The 26,022-nt window shown below is 39.5% G+C and overlaps 1 protein-coding gene across 1 annotated transcript in view; it reads left to right on the top strand.

Moving 5' to 3' along the window:
* The window catches only part of RBFOX1 (RNA binding fox-1 homolog 1), a 1,305,306-nt gene that overhangs the window by 73,996 nt on the left and 1,205,288 nt on the right, over positions 1 to 26,022 (top strand). The window lies entirely within an intron of this gene.

The raw sequence follows: 26,022 nt of genomic DNA, 5'->3' as shown, positions 1-26,022 counted from the left end.
CAACATTTTTAAGGGTTTTGCTGCCTATTTCCAGTTCCGGTGTTTATAATGGTTCCAGTTTTTATAACAGCTGAAATAGGCAACCTGGAAGTTATCTAAGTGATTATTTCAAAGATAGGCATGTTGTAAGTTTATATAATCTTTCATACTGGTAATCTCTAAAATAGTTTTTCTTTTAAACTGTTCAAAACCAGAAATGATTTTATTTATATGTTATATCCAGGCCCCTGTGGCTTGCTTGCTGTTGACTGTGTTTTAATCAAAAGGTACCTTCACATTTTGGAGAGAAAATATGTGTATGTATGTAATATCTCTTAGACATTCCACTCATGTGGAAGGGCACTATGGCAAGTAGTCAATGTCCCAAGTTACTTGCCAGGAGGAGTATGAAACTGAAGATGGGGAGTTCTTCCTTCTTACCTTCTGGGTCTGCACAGGATTGGTTTTATATTTGCTAGTTCAGCCCATTTGCTATTTCTCAATGGGTTAACAATTTGTTATAGCCAAGTTATAGTATATTTTACTTTCTTCCTTTGCTCCCTTTGTTATCCCTAAGCCCAGTTTTACCCAGCTCTCAGGATTGTGTTTCTCTAGTGATCAGTAGTTGACTATTGGTGTTTATAGTCTTCGGGCCTTTAATATAGTGCTGTGTCAGCACTTTCAAGGTCTCTGCTATCATCTGTGCTTGTATTTCTGAGGACCCCTGTTAAAGCCCCTTGTTTGTTTGCAACAGCCTTTAAGCTGTGGTTTTCTTACAAATATTTTATTAGCACAACCTAATCACACATGCAGCCTTGTTTCAGGGTCACCAAATAGCTTATTCTTCAAAAATAACAAACTGTTTTAAGAAAAACGTACCTTGTAGGCACATGCAGGCGCAACGTTCTGGTCATCCTTGCCATTAGCTGTAACTTACGGTCATAATACATGGAGGTAAACAAGTATAGTGGCATTTTAGATCTGAATTTTGAAAAAGGAGGTGAAAGGGACAAAGGGACGTACATTTTATACTTGCAACCCTTTGCATTCTTTTTGTCAGGTTTAGTGGGTTTTGCACATGTGTAACTGAATGTAGATTTTGGCTCTGTATTTTTCTCTTAAAATTATTTCTTCTAAGAGTGCATCCACAATAGAAGTTACAGGGAGGGAAATGGCCAGCCTTTGCTTTTTTTTTTGTGGAGAATCTTAATTAGCATTGAAATATTGAAACTGGCAAGAAATCTTGCTAAGAGTGAGCCCTCCGAGATGACAGCGTTTGTTTAAAGATCTGTGTTTACAAACAGCTAAGAGCAATACAAAAACTGACTGTAACTTACAACAAATGCTGGGTGGCTTTACTGGTGGGAGAGGTAAACCTTCCAGATAGACCACAGTATCTTGAAAGTTGAAACTGGGATAATTTGGGTCAAATTCTCAAAGGTGTTGAAGAGCTTTTAATTACAGCTGAGTCCAGTAGAAGCTCTAAAACATACAGACCCCCTTCTTCTGGCAGTATTAGGGTTTGGGAGTCTCAGACCACGCAGAAGTGGAAGTACTTAATTTGTCAAAGAAAATCCATTTATGTTCAGCTAGTTTGTGCCTACTTTGTTTGCTCTCTTCAGAAGCTTGAAGAGCTCACATTAGGCAAATATTTACTTTGATCTTACTGTCCAGTTTTCATCAGGAGTCTCAGACTCAGAAATTATGCTCAGCATGCTGCCAGGTGATTTATGTGGTCACTGACGCATAGGCCCTATCGCTTTCCTTATTCTGCAAAAGCATCAGGCATGGAAGAAGTCTGAATATTCTGTAAACAATTCAAGTTAAGAGAAGTCAAGTTCTTGACCAAAAGTTAAATTGGAACCTATCTTAATCAAGAATTTCTTCTTGTCACTAGTTGCTGGATTATGCAGGTATAGCAACATGTCTGAGGATAAAGCAGTTACTTACATTAGAGTACCTGCTTAAACTTCCTCTTGTAAGTAAAATCAGGGAAGAATAAATTCCATACTTTAAAAAATTTACGCATGCCAAGTAAAGCTAAGTAAATAATGTTATTTGATTAATTCCTGCTGCTGTTTTTGGAAAATTATGACTGTGTAGACTTGCAGGTTTAAAATTAGCTTATTAGGAGATCTGTCTCCTAATAAAACTCAATGGTTGTTGATAGAATGCAAAACCGAATATACTGTAAGCATACCTGTTATGAACTTTTGTGCAGCATTAAGGAAGTTTGCACAGGTTGTTAACACTTTTGCAGTTTTAGCAACATGCGTTCAGGTGACCTGAAAGTGACTTACTCTTTTGGGCTTGCATGCCTGATCTTGTAACAGTTTGGAGAGAGTATGTCTGTATGTGTAGGTGAGTGTGATACGTCTAGATATGAGCAGCTGCAAGAGCTGAGAACAAAATGAACATGTAGAAAACCACATTTTTTAAAGCAATCAAATGCAGCTGTCTTAATCACTAGGAAACTGGAACTAGTTTCTGTTACTTTAAAAATGGAAGGAAGAAATGGAAGGAAGAAGAAATGGAAAGCAGTTGAAAATTTGCACAAACCTTTTCCCTCATGCAAACAGTGATGGAGCAGTCAGATAATTAAGATGCATATGCCACATGACATTAAACAACCTTTTGTGAATTGTTAATTAAGATTTAATCAGTCACATATTTTATTCTTGTTGAATTAGAAGATTAGTGTTAATTTCTTGTGGTGTTTTCTTATTCCCTGTTGAAGGAAGTCAATGTATCTGAACATAATTTAGTGATCATAGCCTGGTGTGGTAATAAAAACAGACTAGAAGAGACACTAGCTTGACATTTTGGGTAATACAGTGAGTGTGGCTCAGATGGGACAATTGACAAATGAAGTTGCTGCTTTCTTTCTAAAATGTAAAATATATTATGCAAGTACATATAAAGTTGGTACATCTTAGAACCATCCTATGGTTGTTAACATAAGAATAAATGTAAATTCTTAATTTCATGAAGCACTAATTGGTTTTGCACTTACGTCATTACACTCAAACTACAGTCTTCAGACCTCAGTTCTTAAATGCAGCTAGAAACTCTGTGAATAATTAAATAATGTTAAGCAAATAACACAGGTTTGGATTTAAATATACTTACATGGCTTTCCCTAAATGTGTTCAGCATATGGAAGTTGATATATTTCTTGTTGAAAAATGGCTCCCCCAAAATTTATTTAAAATAGGTGCTTATAAGATGAACACATTGATATTGCTCTTTGTGAAAGTTAGATGACTAGAGGCTTTAGTAGCATTCTGTTTAGTGTCTGTGAAATAGTAACAATGTGACTTGTATACTACTTCATGTTAACAATAGTAGTTAGATTTATAAACCAGAAATATTTTTCTATGAAATTTTACACATTTTTTCGTGTTGTTTGATGTTGGCTGGAAATTTAACTTGGAAGCCTCAAATACTTGAAATTCTAAGCCAAGAACTTCCTAAAAGGCTGATTTTTTTTCTTTACCCAACTTCTTGGATATCAAATTTCAGATGCAATAGAGGCACCATTTTCAGATGGGAGACTTCAGTGTCTTCTGAAAACAAAGACCCTTAAAATGTCTTGAGGTCAGCACCTAAAAACTTGTAAGGTTCCATGCTTTACAAGGCTCTCTTTCACCATCTACTTCACCATCAATGTGCAAACTTACAAGTCATTTTCCCTCTGTAAAGGCATTAGGCCTTTTTTCTGCCTTGGCCTGTAAGAAAGAGCACTTTTCCCTATCAGACTTTGAGAGCATTAAGAGAAAATCGAGGAGTAGATTAATCACTAGATCTGTGTAGAGGATAACAGAGAGATGTTATTCTGCAGAAAGCCTGTTAGCTGGTGCCAAAGAAACTTGAGCGGCAAAATTGTCTCCTTGCTTGCTCTCTCTTTTGATCAGCAGCTTGGTCAGCTCTAAGCAACTTGTAACTCTTTCATGAGTTCTGTAGTATGCTTCCTTATGCACACAGTCATAGCAGTAAAAATAGACATGAAGAGGTGATAGCTCTGTTCAGAAGCTATGAGAAGGACCTGTGTAGTTTAAAGAGGAAAACCTGAAGAGAGATCTTCTTCCTGTATACTTTTGTGACTGTGCGTGCAAGTTATATTTACTATGTGTATGCAGGAGAGAGAATAAGCCATTGAACTAATTAATTTTCTCCTCTCATCTGTTCTTTGTTCATGCTGAAGAGATTTGTGCAGTGAAATTTGGCTGAGGAAGAACATTGGCAGATTCCCCCTAATGATGTCACTTAAAAAAATGCTACCATTGTAGAGGTGATTAGAAAACTAGAAACCACCTAAACTACTTTAAATGTCTTATGTGGAGCTATGCTAATTTCATGCTGTTTTTGGAAGAAAGAAAGAGTTCACCAAATTGTCAAATGTGGACAGTACGCTGTAGCAATAAAATCTTTTCCCATGAATTCATGCAAAGAAGATTATTGTCGAAATCTGTTTCTAGCAATTCAGTCTGTAGATAATTGCTACTGTATCCATTAACTTAGTTTAAATCTTTATCAAATGATCTCTTTTTTTAAACTGTCCTATAGTGCATAGCACTTAAATTCTTCTTTATCCCATTAAAGTGCTTTAAGCTCTTATAGTGGCCTAATGCACATAATTGTTCTAATTCTGCTGAAGTACTCTCAAATCTCTTTCACCCTGTTAAAGTAGTTAAATTGTCCTTGTTCAAAACGAGTAAGAGCTATTCAGAGTAGGCTTGAAATAATATATAGAACTTTTTGCCTATGTGAAGGGCTTTCAGGTTTGATTTCTTCCATCTCAAGAGTGCTCACTCTATATAGGAGAGTACAGAAAGCTCTGAATTTTAAATAATTGTGGTGTGTGTCTATATGTCTAAAATTCCAGAGTTGTCTTTCAGAAGTCTAGCTTCTGCCTGTGTGTCTAGCTGCGGTGGAAAAATAAGGTCCTAAGCAAAATACGAAGTAAACCTCTTATTTTGGTAAACATTTTGTTTTCTTTCATCGTTACTCTGCTGCCTTTTTTGTGTGCTGTCTTCTATACTGATTTCACTCCTAGATGCTTGCCCGTCTATGAACTTGCTGGCATGACCTAAAGGGTTACCCAGTCTGCGAGTGTGTGAGGATCATGACCGTGGGTTCATAGGATTCCGTAATACACAAAGGCACGGAGGCTTTTATTCTCTAAATTTCTTTACTTTATTACAAATTACCACAAATACCACAGAATTCATCACTAGCAAGTAAACTACCACAAAATCACCACTAGTGAGTATACCTATGATTAATAAAGTAAATACATATCTCAAGCTATTACAAGTTACTATCAGCAATCAATAATACAGTACCAATTAATAGTATGGCAGTAGTTAATAATAGCAGCAAACAATTGTATAGCAACAATTAATATAATAGCAACAATCAAGTAGGTATAAACTATTACAGAGTGCTACAAACTTCTCATTAATGAAGCAATTTATTAACAATATAACAGCAGATATTCTTACGATAAATTACTTACATGGCTATATAATACTGGTATCAAGTGAATTAGACCGATTTCAGAAGGGGCCAAACCATCCCAAAGGGGAGGACAAACCAATCCCAGAGGGGGGACCCAGCCATCCCAGAGGTGGAAGGACAAACTGAACTGACCCCAAAGTGGGCCCTGTTGAGAGTCCAAGATCTCATAGAAAGTTCATGCAGAATTCAGCCTCTTTAGGGAAGGAAAATTACATGCAGCACAGGAAGTTCTCAGAGAATGAACATCCATTTTTGGATAAAAATTAAGTCCTTTTTATATCATAGACACATAAGAGGGTGTAGGACAGCACCACTTTAAGCAACCAATAGATGCTGTTAATTTCTGTTCTTCACCCATAACAGCCAATGCTTGATGATGTTTCTGTTCTTTCAGACCAATTTTATTTTCCCAGACTCTTTCTACTTTTTCAGACAGTAAGTTGTAGTTACAGTTTCTTGGGGTTTTTTTGCGTTTATCAATGGTATCTTAGGCTGTGTCCAGTTTCTAGGTACCCCAGCTATACTTCAGAGAAGCCAGCTGCACTTTACAAGGATGTTCCTGGTTCTCAGGACTGGTTCCCAGGCTGGCAGGCATTTTCTTTTGTTCAGTAATTTTTTTTTTTTTCCCCTTCTAATCAAGCCACCTTTCTGTCTGCTCTTGCCTGTTGTAAATTATTATTTTCTTTCTAGAATATTATACCTATTTTTCTTTCTGGAATATTATATGTATACTGCATTCAATTCTGAGAGTGAAGTCTAATGTTCATACATCCAATCTTACTAGGGGACTAAAATCAAGACCACCATCTATGCCTAGCATGGAGTTGGATGTGAGTTAATGATGTACCCTGTTTTCCAGGCAAGTTCTGCATTGCTGTGGTGTGACTGGCACTTGACAGGCACAGTAAGTTGTGCCTTTAAGATGCACTGCTGCTTTTTCGGCTTTGCTTCTGGTCTGTATTCTTTAAAAATCAAGTTCTCTAGAGAGATTTCTGTTCAAGAAGTTACTTAAATTCTGCTTATGAAGTTACTCAAACTATGGGAGTGCACTGGGTTGTACTTTTCTTCTCAGATTAGAATTTGAATATGCTCAGGAGCCAAGAGATTCTGCCTTTCAAAGTTACAAAATATTGCTGGACATCTGATCAATGACATCTTGTCTCTGAGCAAGGGAAGGAAGGCATCCTGCCTTCTGCTGAGCTTCTCTTTGAAAGAATCACAGCTTCTGGCATTGCACTAGCCATGACGTGTGTAATTCAAAATTCTCCTTATCACTGTGCCTAGCAATTGTGCCACAGGTGACTGGCCGTGATATGTGGAAGACCTGGACTGGTGGCTTTGTGGTGATAGTTCTGTGCAGTTCAATACTGTAGAGTAGAGGCACTTGTCAAAAGTTGTGCCGAAACATGCAATCCGTATCCAAGAACTCCAACTGAAACGATTTACATCTTTAACTTACATTGAACTAGATATGTCTTACTTTTCCTATTTTACAATTAGAAAAAATCAAGATGCTTCCTCAAAGCCTTTGGAATTTTGATTCTGATGTCATCTCATTGGATTGTTTTCTTCTATGTTTAATTAACGAATACCGTAACAACTATCATAAATACTGTAACAACTGTCATTGTGGGAAGAGGTCTGTTAAGACTGCTGGATCTACTCCAGGATCGCACTATGAACACCCTATTCAATGTCTCAGTGATTTGCTACTTGGTTGGGTTTGGGGGGTGGCTGTTGTTTTTGAAGCAGTCTAACTGCATTATTATCTTAATGAACGTGTTGCCCACTACATAATCCTCATATCCTGAAATACATGTTTTGAATGTAGTAATAATAGACAAGAGATATAGAAGTAGTAAAAAAATTATTTACCTGCAGGACTACATACATGGTGGGACTAGAAAGACCAACGTTAAACTCCTTGTCTAGATTCCTCAGTAACAAGCCACTGCATGCTAAAGATACTTTTCCATAATCATACATAATCTGTCCTCAAATGCATCTAATTGTGCCACCATACTTATTTCACTGAACAGCTTTTCTTACTCTCTGAACAACTTAAAAATGACAGGTTATAACCGACCCCCTTAATTTTTTCCATTATCATCTTTAGCCCGCTTCTTTTGGTGTTGTTGGTTCTGACCAACATAACTAATTTAGTGCTTTATGTGTTTCTGTGCTATGAAGCTTTTATGTAATCTGTTATTATAATTGGAACAGAATCTTGATTGAAATGCATTTCAGATCTTTTTTTGTGGGAGATAGGTTTATTATTATGAAAACACTTTATATACCAATTTAGACATCAACTAATCTCTTATTTATTCAAGTAAGGTAATAAGAGAATTATGTTTCTATAAATTTTCCGTGCTTTCTTGGGAACATGTAAATTGTTTGGAGCTGTTTGTCATCGATCTTTTGCTCCAAATGTATTACAGTAAATTTACTGCTTTGTACCATTCTGTGTTTCTTAAAACTCTGACGTTTAGCTTGATTGAAATGGAAATTATTTCTCTCTATGTAGTAACATGTAACGTTTTAATACGGCAAAAAGGAGAGATGGTGCACTGCTTAAACTGAACTCCAAACATCCTTTGCTTCTGGTATACGCTTACTGTTTGCCAATGAGAAGACAGGCCTGGGAGCAGCCAACAGGGTATTATTTGGGATAACGTTGTTTATTTTTGCTGCCAAGACACACTGCTGGCTCATGTTCAGTTTGCTGTCCAGCAAGACTTTGAGACTGAGCAGCAAAGCTGCTCTCTAGGTGGAGTAATCGCAAGTTCTTCCTTTCCAGGTGCATGCATTTGCATTTTCCCCCTGTTGCATTTCAGGAATTTCCTGTTGTCCCATTCCGCCAGCCTGCTTAGGTCCCTCTGAGTGGTGGCTTTGGCCTTGGCCTTGAGTGTACTGGCTGACTCTACCTCCCACCCCAGATTGGTGTCATGAGAGAGGGCACTCCATCACCTTCTCCAGGTTGTTCACAAGGATGTTGAACAGGACAGGTCCCAGTACAGACCTGGTGGTACTCCAGCTGCTGCCAGCTTCCAGGTACAGAACAACCCAGTAACCACTACCACCTGGGCCTGATCACTCAACTAGGTGTTTTGGTTTTTTTTAATCCAGCTAGTCATCCACCTACCTATGCTGGCTGTAATGTCCTTACTCGGATACAAGGACACTTGTGGGAGGCAGTGTGAAAAGCCTACCTACAGCTAAGGTAAATGGCAGTCGGTACTCCCCCCTCATCCACAAATCCTGTCATTTTATTGTAGGAATCAGTGGGGTTGATCATGTACCATTTAGCCTTGGTCAGCCCCAGGCAGGCTGTTCCTGATCAACCACCATCTCTATGTCCAAGACGGAGGTGTGCCTGGCAGGCTGGCTGGCAGTCCCTGGGCTGGTCTGCTGGCCCTGCTGTGCTGAGGTACTCAGTCCGGCTGCATGGTGCCCATCACTGCTGGTTGAGGGAGCCTGGTGCTCCTGACTGGGCTTGGCCTTGTCCCAGGGCCCTAGAAGTGGAGCTGAGAACTGCCGCCCTCATGGTGGCTGCTCCCCAATGGCTGCTCTGACCCCCCCCAGGTGCTGTGAATCTACAAGCCCCCCTCCTGCCCCAGCTGGCCTGCGTGGGAGGCTGACGGCGCTTGCCAGCCTCACTGCCTTCCTCACAGCTGGGCTGCCCTCCTGCCCCAGTGAATAAACTCTTAACAGCTGCACAGTTTGGGGAATAAATCCTCAGGTGCTTTCAGTTAAAAAGTATGAGCTCCCAGTTCCCTCTGGCTGGGAAGGGGAGGGCAGCACGGAGGCCACTGCAGGTGTGCCTCAGGGCCTGGGCATTGGCCTTCCTCAGAGAGCTGCCGAGCGGGGAGCCTGGCTGGGCAGCTTTTGTCAACCCTTCACAAACCACCAGACTGAGTTACTCGCTGCTGGCTCAAGTAAGCAAGGTATTTATATATGAAAATCTTACTTACTGATATATGGAAAATCATTGGGTTGGTATTCCTTGTGTGCTCTTTCTCCTTGTGAGGTCCAGGGGCTTCTGAGATACTGTGTCTCCTCGCACCTTGACCAAGCCTATGGTCTCTCTCCCTTCTTCCCCAGTTAAATTTTCTCCTGGAAGCAAGTACTGTCTGGAGGTTGGAACTCACTCAGCTGAGTCCAACAGTAGGAAGAAAAATACCTCGGAGAATCTAACCACTCTAAGATATGGCTTAGCTGCAGGGTTCCACTTTAGTTGTTTTGCTAGGGCAGGTTTGTCCTTGGTGTTGCTTTTTTTTACTTCAGAAAAATTATGCAGTGAATGAATTTAATCTTATTATTTTCCACACTTGAACAGCATTGTACAACTGGAATGGTATGTGGTAACTCTATTTGATAACTGAGAAATAAAGTGCATTAGAATGTGTGGTTATGAGGAGCACTAGTTTTCTTTAGAAGTGTAACAGCTGCATGGTGGTTGCAGTAGTTGAGGCCTGTGTATATTTCTCAGTAATAGGACTCAGGGGTGATAGGGATTGTTCAATTTGTTTCTTTTAAGGAAAAATACAGAATATGTTAGCTCTGCATGGAGAAAAAACCAACCAGACAAAGTAGAAAGCAAAGATGCTTTGTGTTCTGCGACTCTGCACCTCGAATCCTGTGTTCAGTTTTGGGTCCCTCCCTACAAGAAGGACACGGAGGTGCTGGAGCGTGTCCAGAGAAGGGTGACAAAGCTGGTGAGGGGTCTGGAGCACAAGTCTGATGAGGAGTGGCTGAGGCAGCTGGGGTTGTTCAGTCTGGAGAAGAGGAGGTTGAGGGGGAGACCTTATCGCTCTCTACAACTACCTGAAAGGAGGTTGTAGCAAGGTGGGTGTTGGTCTCTTCTCCCAAGTAACAAGCCATAGGACAAGAGGAAATGGCCTCAAGTTGCGCCAGGGGAGGTTTAGAATGGATATTAGGAAATATTTCTTCAGACACTGGAACAGGCTGCCCAGGGAGGTGGTGGAGTCACCATCCCTGGAGGTGTTCAATAAAGGTGTAGACGTAGCATTGTGGGACATGGTTTAGTGGGCATGGTGGTGTTGGGTTGATGGTTGGACTTGATGATCTATACAGGTCTTTTCCAACCTTACTGATTCTGTGATTCTGTGGACTGCATGCAGGAAACACTAGCTTGTTAAAACAGCTGAAAATACTGTCCCAAGGTTAATGTGTTCCCTGCTGTTATGGACTAACAACCTGCAGGACAGAGACATGATGTGATTTGTCCAAGATCATGCGGATACCAATTGACTTATTAGGCTGTGATTTCTTGCTTCATTGGAGGCCTTGTCTTTTCAAGCAGTCGAGGCAAGTTAGGATTTAAGGCTTTTGCCCTAATCTTATTATATGTTGATAGAAAGAGATAGAAGGAAGTGCTTGCATTTTACATAGACCAATAGTTTTTATTTTTAATGCATTCCCCTGGTTGCCCATATTGGTATGAATTAACTTGCATTATTCCATAATGTTCGGTATGTTGCTTTACCTCTAATTTTGTCTAGAGCTATTTGTCAAGAATGCAATGCAGGCACCCAGGGATCAGATCCTAGGCTCTATAGAGTTTTTAAAGTTCGGTTCTGCTCAGTCAGCTGGAGTTCCTGATGCTAAGTGATTTTGCATTCTTTCAGCTTTATTTGAATCTTGTAAGGTGGGAGCATATTTAAAAGTCTGAAAATGCCCAGTAATTATATGGGTGCTTCTGTCACTCCATGCATTTGCAGTATTTTGAAGAATGTTCAGTGTCTACCAATATGCCTGTATATATTTGGTCCCATATGCTTCCACCACAAATATTTGTGTGTGTTAAGCCACTGTTTTGGTCTAGCTGTCAAATGTTGAGGAATTTCATACAAGTCATTGCCCTAAGTAGTGCTAATGGAAAGGAAGAGTGAAGGGTGATGTGTTAGATTTTTTTTTTTGTTGTTGACTTATTCCAGGAGGTGGAGATCTGAGGGCCTCAGGTGTCTTTGTCTTATGAGCTCAAAGTTTACATCTTAATGTATAAAGGAAGCTCCTTTGGGAATTAATTATCCTGGGTATCACAAAGGTCTGGGAGACTGCAGTGTTAATGAGTATGAAAGCCAGGCAAACCTCCTGACCAAAAAAAAAGTCAGAAGCAGTAGGAGTTACCTTTTGACAAGTTCACAAATAAACCATTCTTAATGTGCAAGGCAAAATTGTCATGTAAAATCTTTTCAAATTAAGGAAGCTACTGTGATTTATAGCAATTGAGACCCTAAGAAAATGTACCAGTATGACTTGATCTGTGAAAGAAGATTACATCCTCCAAACTATGTCACGTTCTGAATTTGAGAAAAAGATTTCGAGATGTGTACAAGGTCTGATAAATTGGTACATTTACTTAACCTTAAGTCCTGTAACTTACAGGCCTGGGTGAGCTGCAGTTTCTTAGATAGGCAGGAAGAAGCCCTAAGTCATGGCAGTGCATGGAAGAACCTTTGTATTTCATGACTTTGGAAATCTAAGAAGCAGGAATGTATCTAAATTTATTCTTTTAGGTCACAAAAGAGCATGCAGTATGGCAGAAATGGTGACCCTGGTTAATTGCATCATCATTTGATAACAGGATGTAATTAGCACATTCGAGTAAGGGTTGTGATAGTGGCAGACTTTATTTACAGAGGACAATATGTGCCCCAGTACTGTAATCTGTCTTGAAATGACTGTAGAACTTGCTCATATCACTGTCTCTGCATTTGCATTTTGTACTGTGAAACAGCCAGATTTGTTCCACCTGTGACTGCTAAAATTAATTTTGTGCCTACTTACATTGGGCTGACCCTAGACAGTGTACTATTTGTTAACTTATGATTGAATTAAACAAGCTTTATTTAACATCAACAAACAAAAAAATGCATGTTAGTGATATCTGTTAAGCAAAATTGAAGAGAAAAAATAAAACTGTTCTGTTGACTTTCCATTACTAATGCTTTGTATTCTACCTGGAAGCCAGTTACAAATGTAGCCCTTGGAGGTCTATCTTGGAACTGTTAGGTTTAATATCTTTGTCAATGATCTGGAGGAGGTGATGGAGTGCACCCCAATTTGGTGTCATGTGAACTTGATGAGGGTGCAGTTAATGAACTCAAGGGCTGTCTTTCAGGGGGACCTAGAAAGGCTGGAGGAATAGGAATCTCATGGAGATTAACAGGGCAAATACAAATTCCTGCAGCTGAAATGGACTAAACCCTGCAGTGGTACCAGCTGGGGACTGACTGGCTGTGTAGCAGCTCTGCTGAAGAAGACTGGGGATTCTGGTGGGCAGAAGGCTAAATGTGAGTCAGCTGTGTGTTCTGGCAGTGATGAAGGCTAGACAGCATCCTGTGCTGCATCAACTCAAGTGGAGCCAGTGGATCTAGGGAAACTGGTATTCCCCTCTACCCGCCACTCATTAGACCCTACCTGGAATACTGTGTCCAATTTTTAGTTGTCTCAGTATGGGTAAGTGTAGGTAAACTTGAGTGAGTCCAGAAGGGGGCCGCCAAGGTGGCTGGGGTTGAAGCACGTGAGGAGCAGCAGAGAGAATTGGGTTTTTTTTTTTTCTAGAGAAGGCTGAGCAAAGGCCTAATAGCTGTTGAACTGTATGTAAAGAGTGACCAAGAAAATGGAGCTGGGCTTTTTTGTGTGGTGGAAGGATGACAGACTAGCTGAAAATTGAATAGGAGGATGTTCCAAATGGATATAAGGGAAAAAATAAAAAATATCACTGTAAGAATAACTAAGTATTGGAACAAGTTGCCCAGAAGGGCTTTGGAATCTCCATGCTTGGTGGTTTCAAAGATCTACCTGGTCTCACCCTGCTTTGAGATTGAGAGATCCCTCTGACCTGAATGATTTTATCTTTAGAAGTCCTTAGAAATAGTCATGAATCCTTGCTCTGTTAATTTTTGTCTGACATGTGAATGGAGCAATGTAGTTCAGGCTCATCTCATCTCCCCACTTACATTTTGACTGCCAGATACTGATAAGTCCTAAAATTTGTAGCAATTTTTGGAAGCTGGATGCTTCTTAGCTGCAGTTGTTCTTTTTAATCAAAGTCTCTGACTAGTTTCTAAGAAAAATTCTTAACTTGTCTATGGACCCCCTCTTGATGATTTAAGCCTCTTAACTGTAATCCAGATTTTTAATAGAACCACATCCAAATATATCTCTTGAAGAAATTTTTTTTTTTACCAGTGTTTCTGTGCTATGCAGTTGGTGCCTCCCAGGCATGATATTAATCCCAATTTACATTACTGTAGTTAAATTCACTGACTTCATGGGCATTACTTGCAACAGCAGAATAAGAGGCTGACGATAATTGTGGAATATTCATTGTTCATTTTCTCTGCCTCTCAAGCTGTGTGTAAGCAGTGTTTGTATAACAGTTTCATTTTATTCTGTTTAAGAGGTATAGTTAAAACAGTAAAGGTAGGGCTCACTTAATTTGGTCAATCTACAGCGCATTTTCACTTGATATTTCCAACGCCATATTTAATGTGGAACGTTCTTGCCAGTATGCTAAATTGTTTAGAACACTTTTTTTAGCTAAAAAGTATTTACAACAACTAGGGGTTTGATGGGTGAGTAATAAAATGGGCATTTAATTTGAGGATTATTTATTGTTCTAATAAAGAGAAGGCATTTTTAATAATAATGCTTCATCAGTAAAATTAGTGCAAGTTCTGTGAAAGTTAAATTGTAACAGGCATGATGCAAGGTTGTTAAGAAGGTGTGTTAATGGATGGTCTGAACTGTTAGCAGAGACTAATGGAAAATAAAACCAGCAGCATTCTTGACACAAAAGACTATGTATGTGTAAAATCATATGAGAAGAGAAAAATGTATTAGTTATTGGAACCTTTTAGCATAGTACTTGATATCGAAAAGATGTTTAATAGATGTGTTTATTTAATTAAGTTCTTTACTCAGAAATCCAATACGAGAGACCACTTAAACCTGAATTCTAGGCATGTGTTTAAATTCCATTGACTTCAAAGGAGCTTAATACTTTGTCAGATTGAGAGCCCAATTGTCTACATTTTCTAGTCAAATATTAGAATTAATTTGGTGTACTAGAGTCTATTTATTTGGCATCTTAAAGCCTTAATCCTGTTTAATTTTCAAAATACTGTTCAGTAGTCACTTGCCTGCATCCAAAGGACTTACTCATTTTGCACGTGTATGCAGTAGAAACAAAACAAGGCTCCTGTGCATAACCTCATTAAATTTAAAGTGAAGTGGAGAAAAAACACGTGTGACTATAGTCACTGATTTTTGTACTTAGAATTTTGAATTCAGCTAACTCAAGAACTCATGTCAAACATGCAGAAAACACACAGTGTTTGAATTCTGTGTAATGATGTGAAAATAGTATTTTAAAGAATCTTTTGTCTGTTTTTTTCCTCAGGAAAGCCAGCAGACTGACTACTCTTTGTTGTTACTGATAATAAGAAAAAGACTAAATTGATAGGCTGCATTATCTTTTCATCTTTAGAAGTGGTCCATTATGAGCAGCGCTGTGCAAACAACCATGACCTTTAACTGTTCCTCAGAGTTGAAGGCAGTCTGTAAACGTAGATTTTAGTCTGGAGTGAGTAATAAGAACTGTGTTTTTCTCTCTTGGTCAGTGGTGTTCGCATGGGGCAAGGTCTTATGTCTTTGTTACACCTTTGCATAATATTGATCTTTGTTACTGCAATACTCAGAAAAACAATGAAGAAATTCAACTCTGTTTCAAAGTGAATCTCTGTCTGCAGATCTCCTTGTCGTGCAAAGCTCAAGCTTCACCTCAGTCAACTGATTGCTGAAAGGGAAGTCAGGCAGGAACCACATTTGTATTTCGGTGTTCTCCACATCATGTCTCTATTCAACTTTTTGGTCAAGATCTAGAAGCTTGGTCAAACCACCCTCACGCATAGCTCTTAATAGACCAAGCAGACAGGGATGTATTTGTGGGTGCTCCTGGTCTGACCTCCTCAGCCCGTGAATCCGATCCTGATGGACTGAGCTGAAAAGCAGTGTCTGAGCAGAATGCTTGGCGTAGACTCTTCTGGAGGTTTTTCTCTTTCCAGTGTAAAGTCTCAAGGCCCTAGCATGGACTCCTAGTGCCTGTGACCAGGAAGGGCAGATTTCAAGCTACTGTAAGCGAAGTCAGCAGACAGTCTTGCAGCACAACCTGTGATACATATAACAATGGTGCTGCATCATTTGAGATGTCCAAGGCTTGTGTGGTTTGGGATAGAAAGAGGTCTGTATCCAGGCCCTAGGTATAAGCTACTTCTGACCTCATAACAAGGGAAGTTATTGAGCAATCCACCTGTGAGTCAGTTTACAGCTTTTAAGAGACAGAAGGAGCAAAATAATTACAAACCTATGTCAAAACAAATCTCAAAATTATCTGAACAAAAATAAAAGGGCAGAGAGAGCTTTCTGCTGGCACAGATGGATTTTTTGACGCTCACACATTTCAGGAGGGATATTTTGACACCTGGCCAAACACAGAGCAGTCAAGTTTTGAATGCAGATTAAGCGCTTTAATGATAAGCATAGGTCATTTGCTTTGTAGGGAAACTTAAATGCCTGAGGTCCGTTAAAAACATACAGAGCATAGATTTGAGAGGAAGGGTGTGTCTATTCATGTATGAAAGAAATACTTTTTTCCTGCTTTTCAGCTGTGTTTTACTATTAACTGTAGTGTTTTTGCTCAGCACTGCAAGTTTCAACACATTTTTGTTTGCTCTTGTGTTAAGACCTGCTTAACAGTTTGTTCTTGGAAATCGGGCCTCTCTAGAGTATTTTCCTTTGGGATAAGTCTTGTGGTTTTAAGTAAATGAACTTCTGTGTGTGTAAGGAAGACTGTACATAGCAATTTCTCAGTAGAAACTGATTAAAAGGGAGGGAATTATTACAATTTCAGATTCATAATACTTTTATGTCCAGAGACGATATGATTTACTGAGTAGGGAACTGAGCTGACAGTTGGAAGACCTGGATTCTCTTTGCTCTTCTGCTGATGATCTGCTCTATGTCCTTGAGCAAGTCACTTCCTCACACTTGGTTTGTCATGTCTAGTTAGATTATAAACTCAGACCATAGGCGGTCTCTTGCCATGTGTTTGAACAGTAGCTAGAACAGGGATGACACCATGTTCTCAGGCAGGGTTTCTGAGCATCTTCATAATGCATGTTTACACTTTTACAACTGATGTATTGCAGCTGCCATGTTGTAACATAGTGAAGGTGGGGAAAAAAACTAGGTAGCAAGCTTGTCAGAAGCATGGCATTTTAGTATGCTTCATATACCCTGAATCTCTAAAAATACTTAAGGATTGGCTTCACTGAAAGAAACCAAATCAATGGCGTTTCAGTAACAGTATTTGATCTCTTAATACCTGAGTTGTTAGTTAAGTGAGAGATAAATAGATGCTTGGTCTGTAGGTCTGCTCAGTTAGCTGTTAAGATATCTGAAAACCTTTATTCCACTTCTTTTTGAAAAAAGTCTCAACATATATCTAGAATTTTTAGATACAAGCAGTAGGGATTACTGTATTAATGACTACAGTTTTTTAAGAATCCCAGGACAGGGTTTGTTTTGTCCTTTTTAGTCAAAGACTAGTAACTAGAGTTCAGAGACTGAATGATCATTTGGAAAAACATTTTTCTTTTACATTTTCTGATTACTTGGAGGGGGGGGAGCTCATAAATTATTTTAACAACTAAAGCTCTTTTTAAGTCCTATGAGTTTGAAACAAGAGAATCATGTAGATTTTTCTGTTACTCAAAGCAAGAAAATCAATATAGGACTGCATTTAACGATACTGGGTGTGGTGTGTAAGAGCTATGTATTCTTTCTAAACCTACGCTTACTTTCATCTGTGGTGTACAGCCATGTTTTAGTCAAATACTGCATCAACCCTTCTGATTTGAGTTGGTTATGTGTCCAAGAAGTAACATCGTGATTAAAAGCATGATCCTTAGTTGAACTTCATCTCTGCAATTTTATTTTTCTATTGCTGTGCTTGTCATTTTCATGTTTTAAACATTTTATGCCTTCAAAAAGCAGCAGTGAGCTGTTCTCCCATCTTGGGGTGTAATGGTACGTAGACTTTGACTCTTCCCAGGGATGAACTTGACACATTCTTTCTGCCTTCTTCCGTGAAAGCTAATGTTATGGATTTATTGTATTTACCAGCTGACTGTTGGATAAGTGCTAGTATATTGTCAAACAGTACAGCAAAGGTGCTGCATACTATGTTTAGTGCTTTATTCTGGAGGTGTGAATCTTGATTAGTTCTGTCAGTTCTTAAGATGATATTGAAGTTACCTGTACTGTAGTTTGTAGGGCAGTTCTCTTAATGGTGTAAGTTCTTAATTCTTAAAATTTTGCTTGGAGGATGCAGAGCTGTGCCAGAGCATGTGCCTTTATTTCATTACAATCAGAATCTATATTACTTGAGAATAAAAAGACATTTCTTAAGCATTGCAGAAAACTTTGGGGTTTTTTAATACCGAATCATGAAGTATTTGGCCCATGAGATTATAATATAACCAAACTATTCAACACCTTAGGGCAATGTATTTTTTTATTGATCCCAACTCTACACTATTATTGTTGCTTAATGAGGAACTAATGTAATTTCTAATGTAGCCACATGGCTGTTGGATAGAAGAACTAACGTTTTATTTCCCTTGTGACAAAATATACTCTCTTCAATTAAAATCTAGGAAGTAAAATTAATACCAGTGTAAAATTTAGTAAGAATTAGTGTCAAGACTGAAGCATTTTATTATGTATATAAATTACTTGGATAATGAGATTGAAAGCAAGTTATTGGAGTACCTGGGTAATCCATGAACTCAATGGAGACCACTTAAACAGTGAAATCTGTAGAGGCAGCAGAAAGAATGGGATCTCTTCTCAATACTTCTACCTAACAGGTTCTTTTCTATAGAGTTACTAATAAGTACAGAGCCTAAAAGATCTGTTTAGCAGAGAAACTTCATGAACAGAGAGATGACTGAGTCTGTTCTGAACTTAAAAGGCAGATATGGCTGGCTGTATTGTAGGTTTGCAGTGCCCTATTCCTGCAGCATGCTCTTTTCAATTCAAACGTAGGCTTGGATTAACCCATTTGTCTAGATGAGGTGGCCATGACAGTGATTTCTACTTTAGCCCTGTAGCCCACTTTCAGCTCTTGTATAGGAATGCTTCCTACTTAGGAAACAGTCCTCCACTAGCTAGCAACATAGCTGGCTTGTTCTTCTGCCACTTCTCTTACTTGTAGCCTCCAAAAGAGAATGTTAGTACCTTTTTTCTGGAATGGAACAAATAAATATCACCCCTTAAATTTAGGGCTGCATCCACCAGCCATTGAGCAGACCAGCAGCAGAAAAGAATAATTTGGGAATAGGAAGATTTGCACAGGGGGAAACAGCTCAGTTCAAAAACTAAGCTCATATTCTGTCGTCTTGACTGAAAATTTGGGTACCTGTTCACTACAGAATTACAAGTGGGAGGAGGGAGTCTTTGACACTGCTTTGGTGGACCCCTTTTAGGGGTTTCTAACCATATAAAACAAACGTAAGAGGTGAGGACTGCAGTTGAAATTCGAGAATAGTTTTGGTTAGGAACAACCTCTGAAGGTATCTACTTGCCCTTTTTGAGGACAGGTGGCTCATCTGCCCTTTTTCCAGTAATCGGGGTCATCCCCTGGTAGCCCCGGACTTTCAGAGGTGATAGACAGCAACCTCAGACTGATTTTTGGCCTGCTCCCACAGCACTCTCACATTTATCCCATCTGATACCACAGGCTTGTATGAAGAATTGACTTTAGTGCTCCCTGCCTCTAGCTCTATCTACTGTGGACAATGCTTCACTTCCACAGACCCAGCTTAGTGATCTGCCGTAAATCAGGTAGAGACCAGATACAAGCTTGTATCCTACTGCAGGAGAGTTCTATAGCTACTCAATCATATTTGTATCGCAACTGGGTGCTATGGGGTACGCTTCTGGGGTGGGGAAGGAAAGAATGGATGAGGCTGCCAGGCCACTGCTGTCACATCATGTGCCATCATGTGCCACGGAATAGTAATGAAAGGACCTCAGTCTGACCAGTTCCCAGCTGTGGCGACTCAGAAGAATGAAAAATGCAACACTGTAGGATAATGAAATATTTATTAAACCAGAAAAAAGGAAAGTCCCTGATCCAGTAATTATTTAATATAAAGCACTAAACTTTATTAAATGCAGTAGCAATAGCTATTCTCTCAACCCTTTATAGTGGTCTCATTCCTCTCAGTGCTTTAGTCATTTGGCCATGGGATCGTTTTCTCATCTCCTTCTGGTGTAGGAACATTTACTTACCATGCAAAGTAGAACAGCTTTTACAGAAGCAGTAGAGAAAACTCGGATCAGGAATTACCTATGGCTGGCAGCATGAGGAATTGTTGTTAGCAAGAACAGTATTGTTATGTGGTCATGTATTTTCAAGCTAGTCATTCATCCATTTAATTGCCGAGTTGTTCAGTGGAAGCCTGTTCTTCAGGTCATGTGGGGTGAGAATAAATACCCACATAAATGTCCCTAGTTAAAGCCACTTAACCCAAATGACTCCTTGAGCTAATTGGAATGGGTATTGTCCCAGCCATGCTATAAAAAAAGCACTAAAAGAATGCTCTATTTTTCCATGTCTGTCATTTCTATCAGTAACATGGGTTCCTCTCTGCTTTTGTCCTGGAATGATATCTTTCCCAATGGTAAAATGAGTAAGTTAGATACAGCTGTGAAACTGGGTACCCGAGTCCCTTGGGAAGCTCTGAAAATCTTGTACAAAACTTTTATTCATGGAAATCGTACATTTTGTTGCAAGATTGTTCTTGTAGCTGCTGTTCTTTCCAAAAATGGTGAAATGTAATGGACTTTTTCTCTTGCTATTTTATTATTGTTTGCTGATATTTGTTTATTTTAATATGATTTATGAGAGGGCATCTTCTCAATTAAAATCAAGATATGCAAATATCAGAGGGGATTTATATCTCCAATCAAACTGTCCTGGTTTTGAAACTCCAAGCAGAAATGATGTGCCTCAAACAGCAGTTTTGCACAGACTATTACTCTTTTTGGCCTGCCGCTTGAAAGAAAACCTGCTATGTAACGATGATACTTGCAACGTATCTTCTGCCTCAGTAAAAAGAAAAAGATCTTAATAAAAATAAATTACTACTCTGGTCTTGAGCCTCGATTTTAGAGCTTGGTTAAAAGGTTTTCTAAGCTCAGAGGTGAACTAAGCTTAAAAAACATTTTTGTTTGTTTTTGTTTAATGCTGTAATTGCTCTGCAGTATTCTTTCAGTGAGCACCTAAGAAAACTGCAGGACTTGCAAGAATCAATTACAGCAATATGCTGCCATGGTCTCATTTTCTATTTTTTTTTTCTTTTTATTTATACACTTAATGTGTTCAGTATAGCTCATGCTCATTTTCCTGCTGACTGAACTGTATTTTTGGAGTGGCACGCTCCTTTCATGCATAATGGTAGATGCCCATTGTGGATTACTTTCGAGAAAATGTGATGACTCATAGATAGTGTGAAGTGCTTTGTTGCATACAAATTTAAATTACTGCAATGTAATGATAATTACTCCTTTATGAAAAGGGCCCCAAGTGCAATCTAAATGAATTCTGACCCTCAATAAACAAAGGGTAGTGCTAATGGGGGGAAAAAAAAAAAACCCCACAGCAAACTTGATATGGCTGGCCATGATTTTTTTCTTTCTGAGATTCTTAAATCCAAAATAATTGTAGTTACTACAAAAAAATGCCCAAGGGCCAAAATGGAAATTTCTAAGCTCTGCTCAGAATAATACAGAGTTGAAAATAAAGATCTTGTATACAAAAAAGCTGCCAATCATGCTTCTACCTTTCAGTTTCTCTGATTTCTTTTTCTTCTTCAAAAAGTAACTAGATTGCATTGTTATTTAGTAATGAATGTGATTTTCTTGTCAACAATCCAAATAGTTAAGAGCCTGACAAACCATCTAGTTAATTTACTTGGCCCTGAGACTAACAGCAGAAACTATGTATACCCAGCACATGCTTCTGTCAGTCCATCATATCAGGAGCTAACTGGAGATGTACCAGTCTTCACAGGCCCTCCAGCTGATAAACCACGCAGCATGACTGTGCTAACAGATGGGGTTACTATTTCTCCTGCTTAAATTACCAGCATCTGTGAGAAATTTTCCATGTTAAGACTGATAATTAAAGTTGCAATGACAAATGATTAAATACAGTACAAAGTACAATAAAGCGGTTATCAAAGTAGATGTAAATGAGGATGGCAATTAGGTAACTCAAGTCTTAATAAACGGCTTGGAAAGGAGAAGAGTGATGGAAAGGAGCTGTCAAATTACTAGAGGTTAAAGTAACTTAACAGGCGCTGTGATTTTGACTGACAGTGGTGCTATGAGGACCTGATGCCACACTTCCCATGCACAGTTTCAGGGTGACTGGTACAATCTTACTCTCTTCTCTCTACCTGCTGAGGATGGTAGTTGTGAGCTTACTCCCCACAACTCCAGATTCCTTTGGGGTTTTTTTGGTATTCCCTTGTTTGCAACTACCTCCATGCAGTGCTTTTGGGCAGTGCTGCTCTCAATGTTAAGTCTGACATTCAGTACAGTTTTTCCCACTGGGTCTGAAAACCTTTTGACATTTCTTTTGCTCTTCAGTTATTGTTTCAGCTTCCCATCTTAACTTCTAGTCTGTTCTTTTCCTCTCTTCTCTTTTTAAGTAACATATGCTGTAAGTATGGCAGGTGTAGTTGTAACCTAAAATGCCATTTCTTACTTGTGTAACAATAGTCTCGGCTAAAATATGTGTGTGTACATTTCTGTGTATTTAATGAATTACCACTCTGGGTTGCTTGCATGCCTCAGGAGATTGCAATCCCCTTTCCTTCTGTTGCTCTTTTTTGGAGAGGTAGCATGATACTGTTTTCACTAGCAACTTCTATTTTTGCTGTGATTAAGTTGATGTTTATACAGTACTAGCCAGAAGAAAGCCCCATTCGACAGATTGAGTGTAGCCACGAGCGACACAGTGGTCAGCATGTTTTTGCCCATTTTCCCTAATGAGCAAATACTTTTTCAGAAGTAGAGTACCTTAATAAGCTTGATATATCAGCGTTTACTAAAGGCAAATTACCGCATTTAACCTTTTTTACAGAAGATGGGTATTTGGGGTATTAGTATTTCTCACATACAGCTTTGAAAGGGGCATAACTAAATAAAATGTGGAAGTGCAGGAACTGTTCACAGAGGTAGATTCTTGAAGTTTTTCTCGCTATACAAACTAAGGTTCACTTTTTCAGTGGGTCCCCCCCACACTCTGTGTTTCCTTGTCCATAACCTATGATTAGTTTTGGAGCCTCTTTCACAGACATTTCTAAGTGTTGCTCATTGCACTGAATTGCAGTCATGGGTCACTTACTGAAGTTGGTTCCCAAGCCTGCTGTGCTATGCATGCTGCCTTTTTGTTGTGAGCTTGGCATTGATTTTATTTTGGTGACAGGCTGTGCTTTGGTCTAGGAAATCATATCAAATGTCAGGCTTTGCCTTTTCCCTATGCCTGAGCAATCATACCTGGAATTAACAAAGGATTTGAAGTTTTCCAGTGTTCTCGAGAGATTAGGCTGTGAGAGCCCGTAGTCTTCTCCTGCTTAGGTCTCTATTTATGTTATCTTTGCTTTCTTCCAAGGAGTGAGAAGGCACTAAAACAAATGCCCCATCCCTAATGTTACAAGCGTGAGTCCCCAGTCCTGGAGCTCACTTGGGTGGTATCTGTGACACAGCAATAAAAGCAAGCTTTATATTAGTTTCATATTTGCTAGTTTGTATAACTTTTGTGTGTGGGAGCAGGGCTTGCAAATGACTGAAAATGTATTTGGTTTTCGAAAGGCATCTGGAAGGGCAGCCTGAGTTGCTTCTGAGTTTACACTCAAGATCCCAGCCACTTTCGTGAGGCTTAAGGATGTTTAAGGAAGGCAGTCAGGCACAGCACTGCCCGATTCATATAGGAAAACAGATGATAAGATGGCAAGGGCCATTAGCAGAGGAAGCCTAGGAACATGCAGTGAGCAACGCAGACTCTAGTGTTCAGGTTAGCCAGATCCTAGCACTTAGACTGCTATCTGTCTGACATCTTTCCTGTAACTTCCTATCCAAATCTTAAAGTACATGCCATGTATCTTCCTTTGCATCCAGTCATACTCTCACAGATTCCTCTGTGCACATGTGAAAAATGGCTGACAATATAATACAGTGACTGGAAACCCATCATTTGTGTCCCAAAACTCAGTGTTACCAGATGGAGATGAGGAAAGAGGAGGGTGGAGACTGTGGTCTTAAGGAAAGTCTAAGAGGGGACAGGGAAAGCCTGGCCATCTCCAGGCTGGTAAGCCAGAGCTGTTCAGCTGTGTCCAGGACCATGTTCTAGTCCCAGCAATAACAACCTCCTCCCTATCCCCTGGCAAGCAGCTGCCTCTTTCAAGCAGCAAGAAACTCCACTTCTCTTTCCCAGCAGTTTTCATCTTCCTCTCTCCCCTCTTTCCCCTTCCCTGTGCCAGTGGCAGCAGCAGCAGACTGGCTTCTAGGCATAGGAGGCATTTGGATGTTCGGCAGAGACAGCTGCTTGCATGGTTGTCCTGCCTCCACACGCATCCCATGACCCAGGCTTAAGTGCATGATGCACTGGTGGGATCATATTGGAGTAAACTGTTTTCTCATGGAAGATTTCAAAGGTGGGTGACATCTCTCACAGGCCTGTAATGGAATGGAGTAAGAGTCTCCTGTGCAGTTGCAGGTGCAAACTGGAGACCAGACGTGTCTGACAGTACAAATCATTCTGAAGTCGTTGGCAGCACACACGCAGCTTTATGAGAGTCAGTAAGCACTGGATGATGCAGCTGAGGTCCTAGTTGGATGAACTCGGGTGAAAATGTTAGAAACCATGGAGGGAGACAGCAGGGCAGCTGAGCAGAGCAGATGTGGAAGTAGTGTTTAACATTTGCTTTGAGCTCTCTGGAATGGAGAGACAATGGTGCACACTGGTGTTTGTGTTAACATTTTAAAATCAAGGTTTTAATGTTAATCAGAGAAAAATCTTTCAAGAGAATAAAATTTTTTTTCAGCACTTCTTGTTCCTGTATGATAAACTCTGCAGGCCTGGAGGGCATGAAAAATTCTGTGGAATGTGTCTGACCTTGGCGTAGCTGCCTTTGGGTCCCCATGAAGCAGTTCAATTGCTATTTATGTGTGAAATTCCAATGGAAGAATGTTATTTCAGAAATTTTTGACCACTTAAATTAACCACACAATTTGCATTGAGACTAACAGGAGCCAGAGATTGTTTGCTGTTTAACTTTGAAAATCTCTACATATGTAATCCTAGTTGTTCATAAATATTGCATGTGGGGTTGCAATGATCAGCCCTGTGTGACCTTGCACAAAGAAAACTGCCTCCTGCATTTCTTACTGGATTGCTGTGTTTGCAATGCAACAAAATGCAGAACCTGAATGTGTTGTGTTAGTGTATAAAGTCTGAATTTTCTCATTGGGCTTTTAAAAACTCATAAATAATATTTCCTGTGTTCTCGTTCTTAGCCCATCTTATGATTTTTCTGGGGAAATGAAATGCTTCCAAAAAAGTCCTGCTAAAATAGTCATTATTTTACTGAAGCACCCAAGGCAGAGGGGGGAGCACATGCGAAAGGGTAGGGATAATCCAAGGGAAGGAAAGGCAAAGCTGACTGGGTAATGCCTGCCTTGCGAGGATACAGTGTACATTCAAGTCTTTAATAAACAAATGAGAATATCTTTAAAGTGATACTGCTTGTAATAATTGGGATTTTTTTAACATCCACTTGCACATAATCACTCGTTTCAGCCTAAGAATGATGACTACTATTCAATAGAGACTGCTTTGAATCTTATTGACCTGGAGAATTCTGGCATTGGAACATTTGGATTGCAACTGTGTGTGAAGCTGGCAGATGCCCTTGGAGCCCCAAGGGCTGTCCAGTGCCAAGTGGGTCTCTACAAGTCCCAAGTGCTGTCCAGTGCCAAGTGGAATCTATGCAAGGTTTGGCTGGAGCCATCAGAAGTCTTCATAATCTAGAAAAAGGATTTGAATGTAGATTTGTTTTGTTTGTGGGGTTGTCTTAGTATGTTAAAGCCCTAACAGTCTAAGTTGACTCTGTTCTTCTCTATTTTACTTGTGGTACAAACTTACTGACCTTTATCAAATATGCAAAGGCTAAAACTGAAATCAGGAGAACTAGGAGCAGCTTATTGGATGAGCTGGATTACTGTATATCATAAGTGCACATGGGTAAAAAAATCTCTTGTGAGTTACACCAAAACTTGCAAAAGCTCTGCTCAAAACAGTCATGAAGCATAAGTATGTCTTTTTTCTTTTCTTTTTTTTTTTTTTTCCTGAGGAGA

This window comes from Gavia stellata, chromosome 18 (assembly GCF_030936135.1).
Source record: "Gavia stellata isolate bGavSte3 chromosome 18, bGavSte3.hap2, whole genome shotgun sequence".
NCBI lineage: Eukaryota > Metazoa > Chordata > Aves > Gaviiformes > Gaviidae > Gavia > Gavia stellata.
The sequence above is the reverse complement of the archived record's forward strand: the minus strand, read 5'-3'. Positions and strand labels throughout refer to the sequence as shown.